Consider the following 20,659-nt stretch of genomic DNA (forward strand, 5'->3'; position numbering starts at 1 on the left):
TGGGTTAACGTGGTGACGTAACAGAATGGCAGAAAGGTGCTATCGTGTTTCTACATGCCCATGACTACACCGTGAATGAAACTACCCGGTTTATTGGTGTATGGACATGGACTGCCCAGCATGTCTCTAAAGACTGGTGTTCTACAGGCAGTCATATAATCTGGCGCAAGAACAGCGGTCGTAAGAAGATCCTACTTGACGGGGACTGGAGGTGAGTGCCACGCCTTATCAGTGACAGACTGTTTCAAACCCAGCAGGAATTACTGCTGTCAGCGGCTGCAGCTCCATCTCATCCCAAACATTGCCAAGAGAACTACGTAAAATGGACCTTTGGAGTCAAATACCTCGCAAATGGCCATTTCTCACAAAGAACCATAAGCCTTCACGTCTTCATTTGGCCAAACAATACAGAAACCGGACAGTAGCTAACTGGATCTGTGTAATGTGATCCGAAGAGACGCGATTTTGCCTCTTTTCATGTAATGCAAGACGTCGACTGCATCGAATGCACATTGAGGCGTTTAACCTGCAGTGCGTGAAGAGCTTAGTTAAGACTGGAGGTGATTGTCTGATGTTTTGGGTGTGTTTTTTGTACTCTTTCTAGTTGTCGTGAAGAAAAAAAAGGGTGTTTATTTCAACACTTCCAGCGAACGAGTGTTGCTCTTTCTTCTACATCTTCACCATGAGTATGCTGTGGATTTGATCATCAGTGAGCGACTTCATCTAGATATGGCATGTCAAAAGAAACTCGTCGACTCTCATCTTAGCCGAACTGAGTCTGTTGTCAATGCTGAGGTGGTGCTAACCGATATGAACGTTATGTCTGCTGGGTTCCAGATTTTCTGGCCGGTGTGCTTATCTTCTTACTGTCAGTTGCAGGAGCACTCGTGAAGCCCGCACCCCCTCTGGAAACAGATAAGATACATCTAAACCTATGAAAAAAAGACCACTGTAATATTTCTGGTAAGCCCTTAAAGCAATAACTAAACTAAATATAGTATGAAGGTATTTCATTTCTGTGTTACTGTTTTTTTTCTTTCTAAGCACATTTACTTCGTATATACGTATATAGCATGGAAGACTGCAGTTTTGCCGGCCGGAGTGGCCGAGCGGTTCTAAGCGCTACAGTCTGGAACCGCGCGACCGCTACGGTCGCAGGTTCGAATCCTGCCTCGGGCATGGATGTGTGTGATGTCCTTGGGTTAGTTAGGTTTAAATGGTTCTAAGTTCTAGGGGACTGATGACATCAGAAGTTAAGTCCCATAGTGCTCGGAGCCATTTGAACCACTGCAGTTTTTATGGCACATTTGTTAACGACGGGAGAGAGTACCACATACAGCAGCACTTTGCTTATATAGCCGTGGCAGATGTTTGGTAACTGTATTTCAGACACCTGATTATATTGCTTCGCTGGACAGACTGTATTTTCTCCGTAAGTAGATTACATTTCGAAATCAGGATGGACTCTATAAGCAAGTGTATGGCATGGAACACTCTAGTTTTAATGGAAAATTTGTTAATTATTGGAGGGAGTACCATGCATAGCATCACTGTACTTAAACAGCACTGACAGACGTTTCGAAATTATCCGACAGTATTTCGCTAATAACTTTTTTGTATGCTTTGAATTCCGCATTTATTGCATGCAACAACTGCTGGAGTAGGCATACCATCTTGCAACGAACTTTCGTTGATCCTAGATTTATTGATGATCGAAATAACGAACAGCACAGCTCAACCTCAATGCTCCCACTGTCTTAAGCAAAACAATACCACAGATCTACTCTCGCTCCACTGTCGCGCATATTACTTCCTGCAGACCACGTGTGTTCACGAGACTTTGTTGCTTTATAAATTCGTCCTGTGATGACTCTCGAGCTGTAAATTTTAATGTAGCAACACCAAGCACAGTGATTAATTGCTGTCTAACACAGCTGCTGTCGAAGACGGGAATGCCAAGACAATGTATGGTACTTATCCGTCAATTGCTCCTCGATATATACGTCAGTTTGCTTCACATCTTTGCCCACTCTATTTGAACGAGTCCCACGTTCGTACCTCACTGTACATCCTCAGTTTCCATTATAACTTTGAGGTGATTGTCAGCTACTTTCCTGACATTAAATGGCATAGACGCTTTTGTGGTTAAATGACAGTTACTGGAGAACAGTAACATCGAAACGACAGATCGACACTGTATAGTCGCTCTCTACCAAACCTGTGAGCCCGCATCTGTTCGTGTTACGTGACTGACCTGTGAAGCAAAAGCATCATATGGATGCTGCAAGGATCACGTAGGTTGGCATACTCCATTCGAATATGTGATGAAAAGAAACTCTGGGAATGATGACTTATTTCTCCCGGAAACACGGGGGAATTATGGTATGTAAGGAAGAATATAGGCAATATTTTACTGGATAAGCGTGTAAGACTGGGACAGAAGCGTAATCGATAATACTTGTTTGATATACCCTCCACCACGCACTGTACAGCCGCTTGAAGTGTATTTGTTTTAGATGTGGGATGTTCGTAGGTGATGGAGAGGTCTGCAGGTATGTGGGAAGACATGTGGTGGAGTTGGTTGTTTGACCTGAACGTAACTAAATATATTGCACAGTAATAGGACTATGAATCCCGTACACTGTCATCGGAACCTTAGATTACCGTAAACTGCCTAGCAGCAAGGATCTGGCGCAAGCTGAAGTAGAATGCATATATCAGGTTCGGATTCAGTTACTGGAATCTTAAGGAATAGCAACCCAAGCACTAACAACCGACAAGTCGGTGAGCTAAAGCAGAAGAATATGTCAGGTTCAAATTAATTTGCATGGATTTTAACGGGGGATGTGTTCCACCCACTAAGAAGTGACGGTAGAGGAGGTGAGTGACAGGAAATCCCGTCGGTATCTCACTTAGAGACTGTGGCGCTACAATTCGGATCGAAGTGTAAGAGGTAGTAAGATGATAGCTGTTGCTGGAGACAACATTGACATTGATTTGGCCTGGCTTGTACTTGTTTGTTAATTGGCTCTCGATTTACGGTAGTTGGATAAGTGTGTAAGTATTGGGTTTTCTTCTAAATAAAAAGTTACCATCACACATATGCGTAGGACCCATGTGGATACGATCTGCTTTAGACGGAATACAGTATCGTGGTCGATTCACTATCGAAGAGCGCGTGGGTGTAAAACATGAGCAGTGCTGTCATTGAATCTCGAGTCTCCCCCTATTCTTGCAGTAGCTCCGAATTACGCGTGGATGTGTGAAGTTGTTGCGCCAGTGTAACTGATTCAATGGATAATGTGCTGGAAACCCTGTGATACTGTTAGATTCGTATTACGAAGATATGCTCCATTTGAAAAAAAAAGGTGATCTATTTCTCTCGAAACATTATGCTGTCAAGGAAGACTTGACACCATTACACTGCCGTATTTCTAGCGTAGGGATCATAGACATACGATAAAGGAGATTAGGACACATATAGCGATTTAGTTATAGCCAATTATTCGGTAACGATGAATTGCAGACGTATCAGATTTCCTTTGTGCAGTCCTCGTATGCTAAAGGTGCAGCAATAAGGTTTCATTGGTCATTTAAAAGACCTATTTCTGGCGTAGCAATCGCAGAGGAGATTAGGGTACACATTGAGGCGTACAGATAGTCATTTTTATTCTTTCATTACGTATGCGACTGGAAATGGAACGAAGAAAGCGATAATACTGTTACAAAATAGTCCACACCGTGCAGTGGTTTACGGAATATGTATTTAGATGTAGGCTCCCGTCTATTGCAGGGCTGCGACACTGGTAATCTATAGCGATTTGCATAGTATTGAGTATCGGTGGTCGTTGGGACTGAATGTAGATAAATGTAACTATTGAATCTAAAATAGCTGAAGAGCCCTGCTAGTGTTATGTTACGTCACTGACTCCAGATCAGTAGAAGCAGAACCGATTTAAAAAAAAAAAAAAAAAAATCTTGACACGAGCATCCGCGTGCTGGTGAATTTCTCGTTATGATAGCTTTGTACATAGCTAGTGATGGGTAGACGGCTAAGTAATGGAACATTGTTGTAGGAACGTGATGGGATTTCGAGAGAATTGGCAGGGGTCTGTGACTTGGCTGGGGGTATCTGTTCTTCAGGCTCCGGCATACGCCGATTATCGTTCAAGAGCGTATGGAACGTAAATAAAAGACGCGAGGGCTTTTTAATTGTAATTACGCCCTTTTCTCCTCAAGAAATATGTTATAACGACGATGGATGTCGCGGGAGAGGTTTGCTGCTGGGAAGCTATGGTAGGCAATGCGAAACGACATCCAACTGGTGTGATTATAGACATACCATACTTTTCCGGACGCCATACGCCTATAAATAATAACCATGCAAGTTGCCGAAAATATTACGTAGTTGGAACGTAGAGTTACTGCTGATAGTGATCCTACGTATCACCATACATGTGTTGAAAGTGACTGTACTACTACTCCTATAAAAAAATTACGTTATGTCTAGTCATAAGGGGAGACTAGATTTGATATGGGGAATTGTGATTTAAACGCATTGACGAATATATCCGACCATAATGAATGATACATTCATTTCGTAAACACATGTACAATATACCATAGCAAGGTTCAACTGGATGTGCTATAGTGTACAGACGGGGCAGGCAATACGGCTGTAACATAATGGATACACAGAACGTCCTCTCATCGTCTCCCCAAAGCAGACCCTAACATGTTGTTTGTCACACTATCGACTGTGATGTTTATTACAGTACATCAGCACTTATCGGTGATGCCTTCCCAACCCTTTACTCCACGGCAGCATTGTAGAATGTCACATAGTGCTGGACGCCTGTGATTTACAATTCTTGTTTGAGAGAGTCTTGACAGGATGCAGCACCTTCCAGAAGCGCTGACTGAAAGTAGCTGCAGTCTGTTCTAGAATCTGATTGGCTGAAAGACCTAAATATAAAATAATTTCCTAGAACTGAGGAAAATCTCCTAGCACTGAGGAAAATCGAGAAACCTAGCGAATGTGTGTGTGGTTATAACACAATTTTTTCGGACAATAAATACATATAAAGGATAATTGCACTGCTTGTCTGAAATGTGTATGTGTAGGAAGGTAAAGTTACCGTGGTCATAGTTACGACACGTACAAAGAAAATGGTTTGGGTTGGAAGTTAACAGATATGTCTGGCCATAAGAGACGTATACATTCTACTATTTTGACGTAGAAAATTGCTTTTTCAACACATGTCCAGCCACAGGGGTATGAAAGATTTTATGTGGAAAACTATGTCCAGTCATAAGGAGGGTATATATTTACGTGGAAAATTGACATTTCCAGAGCCACAGTCGTCATGAGGAGGTACTGTCGAATGTCACCAGGTTAGCACTGCGATGTAATATTTTATTGTAATTACACTAATTCTCTAGGACGACTCTGCTTGGCGTCTGGGCACAGGCACAGGGCGGAGGTATCCTGTGGCTGGAATGAATGGACATTTCCGGCTTAAGGCGCGAGCTGCCACTGAGCCTTCTGAACTGGTCAGGTGGGGTACAAGGGTGCAGTGGACCTAACTGTGCCGCTCTCTGTGTGGGTGAATACTGAACAGAGAACTAATGCTCAGTATGTGTTGGGCAGCCTTGACGATCAATTTTGTAGCGAGTATTCTCCGATTTTTATGTGGATATTGATGCAATATGGCAAGTGTTTGCGCTAGACGATTATTCCCCTGAGAACAATCGCGTAAATGGCATGATATTACGGCAAGCCTTGTGAAAATACACGAAGTTCTGGAATTTTTCATATGCTACTCGATGACTTCAGCATAAATGAGTCACAAATATTGTCGTTTTCGCATGTAAAATCGGATATTGCAGCTGGTATCAGTTTCGAGTTCTGCAAATCAATTCGCGATTGACAAAGCATTTCTCAGAAGACCTGGCCAGAAACAATACTGTTAGTGGACACCTTTGTCCCGGGAGAACCAGCCTTGCCTTTGTACACCAGTCTGGAGAGTGATCACTGTCTGCGGCATGTACATCATGCATCACGCCTCACGGGAGATGTCTAGCGTTGCGACTATATATGGAGCATAGATTTCTGTTTTTGGGATCTGTGTCTCTTCACAGTATATGTATAAGTGTCTGGTGGTCGATAGCTATATGCAGAATGCAGAAGAGATGATTTTGTATGGTGCAGGATACGAACTGTGTTTACTACAGTGATATGGTATGGTGATACAATCGTTTTGCTGTTATAGCCTGGTTGGAGATCGGTTTCATGCCGAAAACTTCAAGCTTTCCTCGTCGGTAGCAGAGCAGTGTAACTGAATAAGTGTCTTTGGCCATAGTTCCCATATTTCATAATCTGTAGACCACTTTTTCAGGGTGTAACTGTCAGTACAATATCACTGTTCTATGTTTTCTTTCGATCTGAACAAAACAGTTTTTCCCCTAAAATTCTCGTAATTTATCCATCTGTAGAAAGTGGTAGACAGTGCTCCCACACCATCAGCAGCATTTTGGCAAGTAAATTGAGTAACAACCAAGCAGGATGCTCCATTCACAGAAAGTTCCATAATGTCATAGAGTCATAAGATATACATTGTGGGAGAGGGTAGGGGGCAGAAGAGTGTTTACAGACTAGTAAGAATAAGACATTGGCAGAGCAAGGCATCTACAGAAAGTAGGACGGTGCCTCGAATTCTAGGGGGGTGGCGAAAGTGGGGGGGGGGGGGGGTCAATGACGTTGGAGTGTGGAGGAAAATCCATCAGCAATTTAACAACACCAAGAACACATATTCCGCCAAAATGAATACATAAATACTTTACGTCCTTTCTCTCTTGCAGCTAAGCACAGACTGAGTCTTTTCCCGCCAATTCACTAGCGAGGGATGGTGCAGAAGAAGGTGAGTGACATCATAGGAGTGGTGGAGGGATGGCGGAGTTAGGTTAGTGGAGGTAGCTCAAACGACCTATTTCCCACAATAGAAATACCGCCATTCTGAGGGAGTTGGATGGGGTTGTGACATTATTGGATGGTGGGGAAGACCTAGACACCATTTTGAATCAATTATTTGTTCTCATAACCCTTTGTTCCATTACTGCTGACGGCCTTCACTAAACGACCAAGAGCAGTGGCGTTTGCACAGTGTTGTCAGTGCTAATATACAGGCAACACTGCCTGAAATAGCCGCAGAAATCAATGTGGGTGAACGACGGTCGTATCCATTAGGACTGTGAGACGAAATTTGCCAATAATGGGCTATGGTAGCAGACGACCCACATGAGTGTCTTTGCTAATGGCATGATGTCGCCTGCAGCTCCTCTCCTGGGCTCATGGCCATATTGGTTGGGCCCTACATGACTGGGAAACGATGGCCTGTTCATATGAGTTTGGGTTTGAGTTGGTAAGAACTGGTGGTAGTGTTTGGGTGTGATGCATACCCCACAAAGCAATGGACCCAATTTCTCAACAAAGCAGTGTACAAACTGATGGTGGGACCATACTGGTGTGGGCTGTGTTTACGTGGAATGCGCTGTCCTCTGGTCCAACTGAACCAATCATTGACTGGAAATGGTTCTGTTCGGCTACTTGGAGACCATTTGCAGCCACTCATGGATGGAATTTTTATGGATGACAATGCACCATGTCACCGGAACACAGTTGTTCGTGACCGGATTGCAGAACATTTTGAACAATTTGAGCGAATGATTTGGCCACCCTGACCGTCCAACCTGAATCCCATCAAACACTTATGGGACATAATCGAAAGGTTTGTTCGTTGACAAAATTCAGCACTGACAATAGTTTCGCAATTATGGACAGCTAGAGAGGCAGCATAGCTCAGTATTTCTGCAGGGAAGTTCCAAAACTTGTTACGTCCACGCCACGTCTAGCTGATGCACTACTCTGGGAAAGAGAAGGTCAGACACGATATTAGGCGACATCCCAAGACATCTATCACCTCAGTGTATGTGCTCTTTAAGACGTCTCTTGGTGAGGCGATTGATGGAGTTGCAGAATCGAAAGAAGTTATATGACAACTTACTGCTGACGCTAGGCAACACATGACCCTTGTGTTTATTGCATCTACGACTTTGATAGTAGACTTGACACTTAGAATTAACAATCGCTGAAATGTTATGTGTAATTGACATTCAATTCTATTTACTGACTGGCATTTTAGACGCATCAAATACAGTGTTGTCCCATAACTAAAGCAGTCAGTACCTATCCACTTTAATCAGATTGTGTAGATTTAGTTACTTCCTTGAGCTACCTTGCCGAGAATCTTCTTACAGTGAGGTTATAGTATAATAGGTAATCAAATGAAAATGATGAAGATGGGAAAAAGTAAGTAAATTGTTTATTTTTCAAAAGTAATCGCCATAATTGATAATACTATTATTGCACTGTTAGACGAGATGGTCAGTGCCTTCATGGAAAAATATTTTCGGTTCTCTAGAGAACCATGATTATACACAGGCGTGCACCTTTTTGTTGAAAACAAATTAAGGGCCACAAACGTCTTTTTTCAGTGGTGCAAAACATGGATAACGTATGGGAGAGATCGAAAGTGAATGGGTGATGTGTAAGGTCTTCCCAGTGAAACTTCTGCATCGTATTCGAACAGCCTTGTCATCATGTGGACGGACCCACCTGTTGTCAAGGTTGTTTCGACTATGCTGCCATGTTCGCCAGAGATGGTCATCTGGAGTAGTGCAGAACCGCGATTCATCGCTGAACACAGTGCAGCGCCATTCATCAGCGGTCCATGCTTCCCAGGCACAGTATATCTCCGAACACGTAACGTGTTTGTGTTGTGGTGTTAATGGCAGCCTAAACATGCGACGGTAATTCCCTAGTCTGGTTGCTGGTTGTCTCCTACCACTGGTGCTGGATGATACAGAACGGCGCAGGGAGTCCATTACTTGTTCTCGTATGGCAGGTGCGGGTGTGAAGAGGTTACAGAATGGGATCCTGCCTTGTGGTATTCAGACGTGGTTGACTGGAACCTTGACGAATATGGCTGCCCTCATGTTTCCACGCAGTCCAACATCAGGCTACTTTCACATCCAAATGCCCCACAGATCTGGATATTGCAGGACTCAACGAGCTGATTAAATGGCGACCCCAAAAGAGGCGCCTTTAAACTCTGTGAGGTGTTGACAACGCTGTCTGAAATGAGTACTCAGAATCTCCGTGTCCTACATGATGATCACTCAACATCTGACGCTGTCCAGACCTCCTGTATACTCTACTAGGCCTGGTAATAATACTGAACACGAACAACACTAACGCACACTGTTGAATGTTCTACCTATCATCTCTTCTGGGTGCTTCCCTTTTTTTGTCAGCCAGTGTATTACGTACGCAGGGTACATTTGTAATGTAGGGTAGTCGAACTCGGCGGAAAAAGTAGATGAACATCACGTGAAGTGTTTACAGAAAACTCCACTAATGCACCACATATGGCATGGTGTGTATTTTGAAATTGTCAGCCGTGACATAAAGGTGTTGAAGAGTGCAGTCTGCGAGTATAAGCTGAAGTGTACAGTCGGTCAGCCCTGTTGATATGATGTTGTATTCATTTACAGAATAGCAGACATAGTTTTTGTACCGAGTGGCGCAGTGGTTAGTACACTGGAGTCGCATTTGGGAGGACGACGTTTCAAACCCGCATCTGGCTATTCTGATTTAGGTTTTTTTGTGATTTCCCTAAACTGATTCAGGCAAATTCTGGGGTGGTTCCTTTGAATGGGCATGGAGGACTTCCTTCCCTAATCCGATGGGACCAGTGACCTCTCTGTTCGGTCCCTCCCCCAAATCAACCAACCAACCAAGGTTTTAGTCTATGGACAAGCAGGTGTAAGCTGTAGGAAAGCTGAAGAGAGGTACTGCAAGAAGAAATATTGCTGTTTATGATACATGGCCGAAAGATGATGGAATATATTGGACCAAGATCTTACCTTGGAGATATCCAACACTCACCATGTTCCCACGACTGTTCGTATCATATCCTATTAATCACGAGCTTTGAGGTACAAATTTAAGAATCTTAAATTTTAAATATTGGTAATTTATATTATCTGTTTATTCAGATAAATTTTAGAAATTTTTAAAGTTAGATAACTTCAGTGTGTGGTATCTACAGATGTAGTTAGTTATTAATATTTAGTTATTTCATTTTATTTTTAGACTTGAAGGTTATCATTAAGCGAGCGAAAATAGTTACAAAGTGTGACTATTTGCAACTGAGACTGTTGTAAGAAATATTGCATGGGGAGCTTTCTGAACTACAGGCACTACTGCCTGAAGGAGAAGAGGTGGTCATCTACAGTAGCAGATAATCGCTACATTGCACAACTGGAAAAAAGGGCGCGTGTCCAATAAGAGATGCAATTGTAACAGCATTTAAGAGGACTGCAAGGCATAGAATCTCACAGTCCACAGTGAATGGTGACTGCATAAGGGTGGTCTCTTTGCCTGATTGCCTGATGACTAGTACGTTGTGTTTCTTTGACACACACACACACACACACACACACACACACACACACACACACACACACCGCTGGTATCGTTTGCGATGGTGTCAAGAGCATAGGAGCTGCCAACAAAGGAGTGGGGGTCGGGTATCTTCTTAGATGAGGGCAGATTCAGTCTGGGTGTTGATTCTGGACATACCCTTAAGTAGCAAGAGGTAGGAACGTGTAGTACACTCAGGAAAATTGCCGAACATGGTTGTTTTGAGGACCTGGTGTTACAACGTCGGGAGGCAGAAGTAATGGGACGATGACAAAGATGGCACTGTTTTGCACACCATTTTGCATAAGGTCAAGGTGAAAGTGAAGATCACCCCTCCTCTACATGGGAGAGGTGGCACAAGTTAGGCCAAGGTCAGTAAAGATGGAGTCCAAGATGGTGAACTATAGCGTCACTAAAATGGCGGCCAAGATGGTAACTGTGATGTTATTATCAAAGATGCAAACAAAAGATAGTGGCAGAAAATTAGCTGCAGAAAAATGGGATGACTCTGATATCACATAGCAAATGGATGGTGGTGCTGCAGTCTCTACTTATCCGTTATCATTGGTGTTCGGTTCACTATAGTGAAAGGTCTAGACAGAATACTAAGAAAAAATTATCTGATGTATTATTCTACTGGTTATAATCCAATTGTTGTCGCTGATAATTATGGATGAGCACAACTGACCTATCAGACTAATTATAGTGACCACATGTTTAACAGTTTCCTCAAAATTATGCTATGTATGTGTATACCTCAGCAGTTAACATACCAGTTACCACATTTAGGCTGTTTCTGGTATGAAAGCCAACTACCTACAAACGACTTGTGACACACATAACATATCACACTATTTACATACCAGTATCGCATTAAGGAACCACATATATACACCCCAGCATTTACACTGGGAGGGGAGGGGTAGGGGGGGAAGTTGAGCCACTTGACCTATAAAGTATATCAAGTTACAATCTTGCCACTGAGCAATCAAACAAGTAAACTACACATCACAAGTGAGGCATCACTGTTAGTGCTTACCACATATTTTTATCCAGTCACTTTGCACCACTAGGAGTTGTAGGAAGGAGTGACAAAGGAAGGTAGTCAAAGAAAGGATGTCTTTTATTGAAAACAAGCAGTAGAACACATGCCAGGACTTGTGAACGTTTGGAGATTTGTGAGCTGTGAGCAGCCGTAGCAGGCTATTTTCAGAGCAGCGAGCAGCGTCGAGCGAGTCAACAGAGCAGGGTGGGCTTCGTGTGTGTGTGTGTCTGGCACTTGAGATCAAGTTAGACCACCAGAGCGTGAGCTCTCCATTCCCAACCCTCTCTACCGCAGTCCTCAGTCTCAGGGTGTGCGCTGTGCATGCAGCCCACAAAACGTAACTGTCTTGCAGGTTCTTTAGTTTGTTTTTGGTACAGCCGTTTGACTATGCAAAATGGTTACCACAATTGACCACTAGAGAACACTGCTCTGTATGAGAGTAACTACAGATGCAAACAAATATCAAGAAACATCTTATTAGAGATGCTACAGTCTTTAACGCTTGTAATCTCAAATTTATTACAATAACTGACATTTCTAAAGGTTAACATTTAATCAGTATTTGAGACATCCAATGTCCATAACTCAACCACATAATCATTCCACTATAGATTTAAGTGTCAGGAAGTCTTTTCTGAAAGTATTTGTATGGAGTGTAGCCATGTATGGAAGTGAAACATGGACGATAAATAGTTTGGACGAGAAGAGAATAGAAGCTTTCGAAATGTGGAGCTACAGAAGAATGCTGAAGATTAGATGGGTAGATCACATAACTAATGATGAAGTATTGAATAGAATTGGGGAGAAGAGGAGTATGTGGCACAACTTGACAAAAAGAAGGGACCGGTTAGTAGGACATGTTCTGAGGCATCAAGGGATCACAAATTTAGCACTGGAGGGCAGCGTGGAGGGTAAAAATCGTAGAGGGAGACTAAGAGATGAATACACTAAGCATATTCAGAAGGATGTGGGTTGTAGTAAGTACTGGGAGATGATGAAGCTTGCACAGGATAGGGTAGCATGGAGAGCTGCATCAAACCAGTCTCAGGACTGAAGACCACAACAACAACAATCCTTCCCCAAAAGCAGTTTTCGAGAATGTCTGGACTCTCAAAGTTCGATGATAATTCAAAGCAATCTTGTTTTCTAAAAGGTTCTCCACCTATCTGTTAACTGTCATTTGCATCAACTGGTTAATGAATTAACCAGTGAGAAAACTGGAATTAACAGCATGAAGTGCTCTATGTAAATCTCATCATCAAAACTATATCACTAGTAATTTCACTGTATTCATGATGGCACGTGGATCTATGTGAAATTCGAAAATCACCTGTCATCCTTCTTCTCCAACACAAAGTGACATTAAAAATCATGAGCAGCTAGATATGCAATTGTTTGAACTTTAAAAAAGTGACCAACAGTTTTGTTCTGGATACGGATTAAAAACCATTATCTATAGGCAATTCAGACCAAGCAAAGCTTTAGTGCCTCACGAAGACTCGAATGAAAAAACTCTAAAAATCAAAATTATTTTCCATCAGGAGTTAGGTGTGCTGATGTTAGAGCTTGAAAGTACATCTTGAAAACCGTTGTGTTCGACAAGAATTCGAGCCCAGACAGGGGACTTATGTGAAGACATTGTGGAGTTTAGAATCTTGAGGAGACAAAGAATTGATGGAAATTTATCGTCAGAGAAGGATCAAGTCCGGCAGAGGGGGAAAATCCGAGTTCGAATCCAAATCTAGAAGCAATGTACTCAGCATCTCAAGCTCAAATAAAACATGCAGTAAGTGTCGTTAGTTAACTAAAATGAAGTTACAAATGTGAGAATGGTTACTGTTAACAGAGTTTCTACATATTGACCCTGCTGCCTCTGTCGTGGACCAATATATCTTCTAATCGGTGGCGAGGGCATCACGTTTTATGTGAATTTGGAACCGCGGTGCAATCTTACATTGTTCGCTTGGCGTTACCAGAGGTGAATAGGATCTGTTTGTGCCAGTTAAAAACCGTCGCCTTAACTGGAAATCGAACCCAGATCCTAAGTATGATACGCGCAAACAAAAGTTGACAATCGGCGCGGTGGTTGATGGGAGCGACTGTAAAGGCATTTCCCATTTACAGTCGCTCCCATCAGCCAGCGCGCCGAGTGTCAACTTTGTTTGCGCGAGTAATATATAAACCTACCATCAACCCACCAGACCACCAGGCTTCACATGTGGGTTGGTTTGCAATGACTCTGTCGTAACTCTGGTGCGACACACTGGATGAGAATCCAGCCTCCCCTATCCGTTGAAGTGAAAAACAGCCTGTTCCATACATTCATTTCCTCGTCTGATCAGGTCGCCATTAACCAGCTGCCTCTGCTACCCAGTGGATACATTGGAATTGATTTTGTAATCACTGAAATAAAATCATATAACGGTCAGTATGCAAACAGCTGACACTGTAGGATGCGGAAGTTTTCGCTGAAATTGCTGCCTTCCATTTGAGCTGACCTGTGCACTATCTGTGACTGGTAAACGTCGCGAAGTAGAAACTAAAAGGTGTGTTACTGAACCCACTTTTTTTGAAATTTATTAAAATCACCCATCGTCTGTCTGATAATAACATAAATCTGTTGGAAGCTCAGAGATAATTTACTTCATTTTCTAACCCGCCAGTAATAGCAAAATCTTGGAAAAACGTTTCCGAGGAAGAGCCTGTGGCTGGCTGTCCTGATCAGAACATTTCTACTCCTCCAGCCTGTGGTCATCTGACTCTAACCGGGGTCAGCCCAGGTGATCGTGATGTACTACGCCTTGAGCCTATGATCTACAGTGGACGTTCCTGCAATCATATTGGCAAGTATAAGATTATTTAATGTTGCAGTTTGGTTTTCAGCGTGAAACATCTCCGATAAACTGAGTATACACCATGCAGTAACAACAACGCTGCATAGAACTTGAGGAATACTAAGTACGTAATCCACAATTGTGGGAAAAATGCATCCCGAAAAAGTAGGTTGGTGCATGAGTTCATGACAATTCTGTTTGGCGAGTTGGTACGCAGCTTGATATGGGTGTATTTATGAATCGTCATTTTTATTTCATTTTCTAGTATTGTTCTTGCCTTGACATTTTGCACATTGCATATTGGAAGTTAAGAGTACCGTTGTTTATGACGTACACAACGGAGCGTTAAATGGAAGAAATTTGAACGTTTGTGACATTTTGTTTCCTTTGGATTTCATAGAGATGTGACATTAATGGAGGAAACTCGAATATTTGTACCTTTTTAGGACGAGTGCTATCGAAGAAATCACGTCAGAAAATAGTTTTCTCACTTCATGTAGGATTTTTTTACGATAAATTATTCGGCACATTCAGGAAGCCCAACGGCTGTAGTTCTGTCATAGAAGAAACTTGAACAAACGCCGTCTTGGCTTTACAGTTCTAGCATAAGCATGCCAAACTGCTGGTCGAATATAATTTTGATTTTTTAAGTCTTTTCATGTGTGAACAATAGCGATGTGGGACGGTTTCGACTTCCAGACAGACACAGAACTTTTCTCACCTCATTTCAAGTTCATACATGCCACTCCGAGCAGCTGCTGAAAAAGAACTCGATAGTTAACGTATCTTCGTGTGAAGTAATGTATATGCGGGGTGCGATTGCCAGTCATCACTGAATTCTTAGCCAGGTTATTTCCAATTCAAACACGCGCACATCTCACTAGTGGTGAAATAAATCTATATGCAACGTGACTTTTCGCAAAAAAAAAAAAAAAAAAAAAAAAAAAAAAAAAAAAAAAAAAAACCGGTGATAGGTGCCGTGTTCGAGTCCCAGAAAGAAAAACAATATTCATTCATGTCGTCATTTCAGGTTCTAACATCTCGCTACTGCTGAAACATTTGATTGCGGTTAGCTAACAGTCCGATTAGATGCTGGGTTCGAATCCCCGTCCAACACAAAACATTGTCATGTCATTTCAAGTACGTTACTTGTGAATGAAGCCATATTTAACATCTTTTGTGGTTGGTTAACAGGCACAATAGTTACTGGTTAAGAGTCCCAGTCCAGTACAAAGATTTTCATGCAATTTTATGTTCAGAATTACTAACTGCTGCTGCTTAAAATTTAGGTATGTCACGTCTCTCTATGCCCAGTGAGCAATGAAGATCAATCCTGTGTTCTACTCTCGGTCAGGCATGAAAGATTTGCTTAGTTTGAATTGTCTATAGATACTGAGTTCAAACATATACACAACTACCTAAAATTATGTTGTTGGTGGTGAGATTTCCGTTGACGCTGTTAATCGTGTTTTTCTAACTTGTTAGTTCATTAACCAGTTTTTGTAAATGACAGTTAATAGATAGTTTGAGAACCTTTTAGACAACAAGAATGCTTCAAATTATCATGGAACTGTGAGACTTCACATATCTTTGAAAAATCTCCTATTCGCAAAAAAGAGGAAAAGGATTATACACTCCTGGAAATGGAAAAAAGAACACATTGACACCGGTGTGTCAGACCCACCATACTTGCTCCGGACACTGCGAGAGGGCTGTACAAGCAATGATCACACGCACGGCACAGCGGACACACCAGGAACCGCGGTGTTGGCCGTCGAATGGCGCTAGCTGCGCAGCATTTGTGCACCGCCGCCGTCAGTGTCAGCCAGTTTGCCGTGGCATACGGAGCTCCATCGCAGTCTTTAACACTGGTAGCATGCCGCGACAGCGTGAACGTGAACCGTATGTGCAGTTGATGGACTTTGAGCGAGGGCGTATAGTGGGCATGCGGGAGGCCGGGTGGACGTACCGCCGAATTGCTCAACACGTGGGGCGTGAGGTCTCCACAGTACATCGATGTTGTCGCCAGTGGTCGGCGGAAGGTGCACGTGCCCGTCGACCTGGGACCGGACCGCAGCGACGCACGGATGCACGCCAAGACCGTAGGATCCTACGCAGTGCCGTAGGGGACCGCACCACCACTTCCCAGCAAATTAGGGACACTGTTGCTCCTGGGGTATCGGCGAGGACCATTCGCAACCGTCTCCATGAAGCTGGGCTACGGTCCCGCACACCGTTAGGCCGTCTTCCGCTCACGCCCCAACATCGTGCAGCCCGCCTCCAGTGGTGTCGCGACAGGCGTGAATGGAGGGACGAATGGAGACGTGTCGTCTTCAGCGATGAGAGTCGCTTCTGCCTTGGTGCCAATGATGGTCGTATGCATGTTTGGCGCCGTGCAGGTGAGCGCCACAATCAGGACTGCATACGACCGAGGCACACAGGGCCAACACCCGGCATCATGGTGTGGGGAGCGATCTGCTACACTGGCCGTACACCACTGGTGATCGTCGAGCGGACACTGAATAGTGCACGGTACATCCAAACCGTCATCGAACCCATCGTTCTACCATTCCTAGACCGGCAAGGGAACTTGCTGTTCCAACAGGACAATGCACGTCCGCATGTATCCCGTGCCACCCAACGTGCTCTAGAAGGTGTAAGTCAACTACCCTGGCCAGCAAGATCTCCGGATCTGTCCCCCATTGAGCATGTTTGGGACTGGATGAAGCGTCGTCTCACGCGGTCTGCACGTCCAGCACGAACGCTGGTCCAACTGAGGCGCCAGGTGGAAATGGCATGGCAAGCCGTTCCACAGGACTACATCCAGCATCTCTACGATCGTCTCCATGGGAGAATAGCAGCCTGCATTGCTGCGAAAGGTGGATATACACTGTACTAGTGCCGACATTGTGCATGCTCTGTTGCCTGTGTCTATGTGCCTGTGGTTTTGTCAGTGTGATCATGTGATGTATCTGACCCCAGGAATGTGTCAATAAAGTTTCCCCTTCCTGGGACAATGAATTCACGGTGTTCTTATTTCAATTTCCAGGAGTGTAGAATGATATATGGAGTTACAGACATAAGTTGTCTCAGATACTAATGAAAGTGGCAACTTTTAGAAATGTCACTTATTGTAATAAATTTGAGTTTACAAGCCTTAAGGATTGTCTCATCTCTAATGAGGCGCTTCCTGATATTTGTAGTATCGTGGTATTTGTTTACATCTGGAGCTACTGCCATACAGAGCAGTGTTCTGTAGTGGTCAACTGTGGTAACCATTTTGCATAGTCAAACGGTTGTACCGAGAAGACCTTAGAGAACCTGCAAGACAGTTACGTTATGTGGGGAGTATGATAGTACGTTGTCAACCTAATTTACCTCAATTACGCGGATGTATGACTGGATTTATTTATTTAAACCATTAGAGGTGCTTGCCACCAAATACGCGAAAACCTTACACGCTTCTAAATCGCTGCCATGGAGTCCTGCTCAGGAGGGTCACCGCTACACATAATACAGCGACCTGTCGGAATCGATCACCCGACCGCAACTGTCACTAGACAGCACCCAGCAATGCCCCTTCGTGCGTCCCATAGCCAGCTGCCGCCGACCGAGACCCAACAAGCACTAATGCTCGAAAAAAAATATATATATGTAAAACTTAGCAATTGTCGCTGTATATAGTATGCATACAAAGTAGGCAGTAAGAGCTATGTCCGCTGCTATTTAAACAACTGGTAAAAAAACTGTGGTTAGATGTACTGCCAATTAGGAAGCAAACGCCTCCAGCAGAGAACGACATCTAAGTATTTTGTTGGTGAAACCTGGCTGAAAAACCCCCATATTGGCTTTAACTTCACAGATTTTTCTCACCGAGCTAATTTCGCGTGATGTATGTTGCCCGGAACATGGTCTTAAATCTCACATGGAAAGATAAGTCAAAGATGTCGTTTTATTGGAAGAAAACTTAAAATGCGGGGCAAATCTACTAAACAGACCTTGCATTCAATACTCCTGTCAGTCCTCTTCTATAGTATTGAATTGTATGGAACCGGCATCACTTAGGATTGATGACTCTTTAGAGATAAGGACACAATGATGTAACTCGTCATTCCTATACCACTGTAGTTTGTTCAGCGTGTCATGTGGACTAAACGATTGCTCACATGCCGCTTTGCGTTGGATCATATCTACCTATTTCATTACAGCGACCTGAGACTGGCGAGCAATATTAACATGGCATATTTTGTTTAGGTAGTCATATCACTTATAGGTCGCTCCAGATGATCACTTAGGGGTATTTTTACGATTCCTAGCATATCTACCGATTTATCGTCAATAGCATAATAGTACCGAATTCCTTGTTCTGTTTCAGCACACCACGATATATATACATCAGCATCCTTTCTCTTTTCCATAGTTTTTTCTTGATCTCATTTCCATATAAATGAGCTGCTTTTGGAGCAAAGAACACATCTTTATAAGACGACTTCAGTTAGCTATCTATGTTTCCCATGAGTTAAAGAAATGAACCTAAGATGGTTGCTAGAATAAAGCAGCGAACGTTTTTCTCCTTCAACCTATGTGACACTCATACTCTGGCTGTTCCTCTGCTGGGTTCTCCGTGATATGAAACTGTGATACCATGGCAGTGAGCATGGGGGCTCATAGCATCTAAAGGTACATTGTACCCGATACAATTTTCACAGCACAGTATCGTTCCAGAATCACTCAAATAGGACATCGAGTTTATGATGTTCATGGTAGCATTCTGACAGCCTATCACATACGTCATCAGTGGAAAAACGTAACGCGAGAATTATTTGAGGCACATCTTTAGTCATTATGAGGGTGGCGGAGTTTACACGTTGACTCTTTGTGATATGCATTAATTGGATTCCGAAAAGCGTGCCATTCCCACGTCGTTTAACACTTGTTAGCAACTCTTCTTAACGGAATTTTACAGCACAGGTCAAAGTGTCTTAATAGTAGTGCTCTGTGAGGAATAAAATGAGGTTTCTTTTAACCGATTGGAAGACTGTTGACATCGACAAATGGTGGTATTATGAACACTCTCGTCTCATAAATCTACGTTTTCGACATTATGGTCCTTTAATGTTGGCTAGTTTTTTTTCGAAGAAAGTGTTAAGATGACAATGTAATCATGGCTACCGTATTAAGAGTTGGCCGAATTGTATAGCACAGGCCTAAATGTCTCAACAATAGTACTCTACGATGTGTGCCGTCTCACTTAAAAGAAAGAGCCACATCCTTTGAGTGTATTTATAATTATAAAATATTTTTGATGACTTCAGTACAGGATCTCTAACGCAACGTAAATTATACAGGACATCTAAAACATCAACTTATTCTCACTTACAAAAAAAAAAAAAAAATGCGTTCTACCTACGTTACTACATGAGTGCAATTGGCACTGTTCTTGTTGTTGCATTTTTAATGGTCAGCAGAGTACTTAGCTAAATTTCATATGAAGACATTTGTGAGCCAAAATTTACCAAATATAAACTCTGTAATTTGTTCTTAAAATTATAGCTGAATGCTGCAAGTAACTCGAGGAGTTCCCTACACATCTGTTGGTGATTGGGGTGTACATAATTTGCGGAGTATGTGTGGTTGCTACCATCAGTTCCACCTCCACGCGACCAACGCATTTTCTGCGCTCATTATAAGAGCATGGTGTAATTTCGATTTCGTGGATGTTTCTGTCCCATGTCAGAACTGAAACTACATATTTCCTCCTATTCTGCAATTTGTGTCGCTCCCCAATAAACGTATTTCACTAAAGCGCTTTCTCCAACTCATTCGGTTATCACGCGTTCTTTCGGAATGATGGAAAATCGCAATTTCCGAAGAACAGGGATGTGTCGTGAATCTGGTTAATCGTACTTCTAAAAACCTGTCAAGGGCTTGGCCAATACATAACTCACAGAATCGATTCTGTATTGAATGCAGAAGATAGATAGATAGATAGATCAGCACGCTATTAAGCTGTTAGTTATAATGTTCTGACTCATCTCTATTGATAACTATTTCCAAAGCACACACACACACACACACACACACACACACACAAATCACAGAAGTCCGCTGTAATTGGAATGCTGGTGCAGAGAATCAAGTGTAACTATTTGACAGGGGTATCTGGGCTGGATAATTTTCTTAATTATGATGTAATGTTAAAATGCATGCCAATATTAGCAACTGCCAATAGCTGCT

The sequence above is a fragment of the Schistocerca cancellata genome, chromosome 4, assembly GCF_023864275.1.
Source record: "Schistocerca cancellata isolate TAMUIC-IGC-003103 chromosome 4, iqSchCanc2.1, whole genome shotgun sequence".
NCBI lineage: Eukaryota > Metazoa > Arthropoda > Insecta > Orthoptera > Acrididae > Schistocerca > Schistocerca cancellata.